Raw genomic sequence first — 2,782 nt, forward strand, 5'->3', positions numbered from 1 at the left:
TTTTTTTTTTTTTTTTTCCTTTGTGATGATCTCGGTTTTGGATGTTGAAGTATGACTTTGGTTTGAGAGAGTGGGTGTGGGTCGTTGCCTCTTCATTTGTTCTTTAATGATCATTGTGACATTGTGTATTTTTTTTTTTTTTGTCAACTAAAAATTGATTAAAAGTGAATTTCAACGTTAGTTGTCCAAATCGGATAATAAAATATTGTGTATTTTTTTCTTGTTGGTTATTGGAGTTACATCCTGGCATAATATAAGAAAATCACTCGTGTTTTTTCCACCATGGAGATAGTAGCTAATAAGATTTGTCACATGAATTTCGAGTCTTGGAAAAAAACTGAAAGACCAACAAAGTATGATTGTAACTAGATTTTAACCCGCGGTACTTCGTGGACATATAATTTTTATTATAATTTATATTTTATATTGTATCTATTTGTTAAATATTGGATATTTTGTAAATAGAATAATAACTAAATTTTCCGATTGTTGTGCGGCTAAATATTTATATTGTTTTTAACCCGCAACACACTTCATGATCATTCATTTGTTATATTTAGTTTTTTTTGTTTAGTGTTTGATATTCTATTTTGATTTTTAATTATTATAAAAAAAGGGATCTAAATACATAATCAGTAATTTATACGCTATGATTAAGTCACATATTTTCTAATGATTTAATTATTTTATACAATCTTAGTTAAATCAACTTAATTTTATGTCAAATATTCTAATATTAGTAGTATTAACAAAAATTTAATAATACTTGATTAATTCCAACATGTCTTCTTTATAACTCTTCTACTATATAACCACATTATACAGTATTTTAGACTTTTTTTTAATTTTACATATTCATAATAATTAATTTTTATTAAGTTTATATATGTTAATTATGATATTTAAATAAATGTCAACCGAAGTTTTTTTTTTTCAACCAAACATTAATTAAATTAAAATATAACTCCAAGATTGGTTGCCCAAACTGGAGGAAAAAAGTTTACAAAAGAAATTTCAGAAAGTAAAGATCTCGAAAAACGGGCTAGACAATGTGCCCTTACTTTGAGCTCTCGAGTGATCCTGTTGAGGGAGAAGGAAGGAAAGCGTGATCTGAGCAAAAATAACTCCTCCAACAGAGGCGAACAAACTGGCCAATCATCAGGCGTCTGCACCATCGCCACCAATTCTGCACAATCTGTCTCGAAGCTCTGGCAGACAACTCCCGCTGCCATTAGTGACTCCATAGCCCAGATCAAGGCTTGTAGCTCTGCATGTAAGGATGTAGGACCGCGCCTCTGACTCCGTACTCCCAGAAGAAGCGTCAAATCTTCATCACTACAATACCACCACCCCAGACCCTGTAGAGGATCTGAACCTTTCCATGAACCATCAATCTGACATCGAGGAAACGCCCCCCTATCCTCCAACAGAGGCGTAGTAGGCAAATAACTGTCCGAGTAAGATTTGGCCTCCTCCCACAGTACTTTATCATTATTCGCCTGAATTAGAATCTCCAACGGCTCGGCCTCTAACCCCTGAAAACTTTTTTATTCCTGTTTTTCCATAGTGACCAAAGAATCCAGGGAAGACGAAGAGCTACCTCAGGATCCCCCTACTGAGAAGCTGCCCGCCAGAAAATAAAATCTAAATTTGCATAGATTGAAGCATATGAAAAACCATCTGGAACTAACAAAACAGTGACAACCCCCAAACATCGCGCGAGCGAGGGCACTCAAAAAGAGCATGATTAATACTCTCTGGTGCAGACTCAAACCGTTTGCATAGAGTATCACACCAGACACCCCTATACGCAAGCCGTTCTAACACTGGGAGAGTGCCCGAAGCAATCTGCCAGAAAATATGTTGGACCTTCGGGGTAACATCAAGTTTCAACGACTGGGCCCTGAGGGCCATACAAGTCGACCCGTATTCGACTTCCGTCATTAATTCTCTGGCTAGCCGATAACCTGATTTAACCGTATACTTTCCTGACTTGGTAAAGTGCCATACTAATCGATCCAGTTGCTGGACTTTGCTGACCGCCATACTCCGAATAATCGGTATATCCCCCGGATCCAGAAACTCCTCCAGAGTAGGCAAATGCCAATCCTTCGTAACATGATTAATTAAGTGGTTCACCATCAAACTCGGTAACCAGAGTCTTCCCTGACCATTTGCTGGGCGTGGTCGAATATCTGGTATCCATGGGTCTCGCCAAACCGAAATAGAACAACCCGAGCCTACCGCCCACCGCGCTCCATGTTCCACCAATCCCTTAGTTGAAAAAATACTCCTCCAAGCGAAGGAGGGGTTATATGATTTTTTGGCCATAAGAGAGTGTTTATTCCTAAAATATTGGCCTTTCAACACCCGAGCCATTAAGTACGTCGGATGTTGGATTAACCGCCAATACTGTTTCGCTAACATATCATCATTAAATTGTTCCAGGGCTCTGAAACCTAGGCCCCCTTCACACTTATCCTTACATAATTTATCCCAGGCCACCCAATGTAGGCCACGAGCCCTATCATTGGATTTCCACCAAAAAGTGGAAATAACACTCGTTAATTTAGATGTCAACTCTTGAGGCAATTTATAGCAGGACATCACATGAGTAGGAAGTGCCAACGCCACTAATTTAATCAAAATCTCCTTACCACCTTTCGATAAAAGCTTTGCATTCCAACCATTGACTCGGTCATCCAACCGATCCTTGACATATCCAAAAACCTTTGTTTTTGAACCATGGAGGCTTTCAGGAATGCCCAAATAAGAGCCCATA

The sequence above is a fragment of the Camelina sativa genome, chromosome 16 (assembly GCF_000633955.1).
Source record: "Camelina sativa cultivar DH55 chromosome 16, Cs, whole genome shotgun sequence".
Classification (NCBI taxonomy): domain Eukaryota; kingdom Viridiplantae; phylum Streptophyta; class Magnoliopsida; order Brassicales; family Brassicaceae; genus Camelina; species Camelina sativa.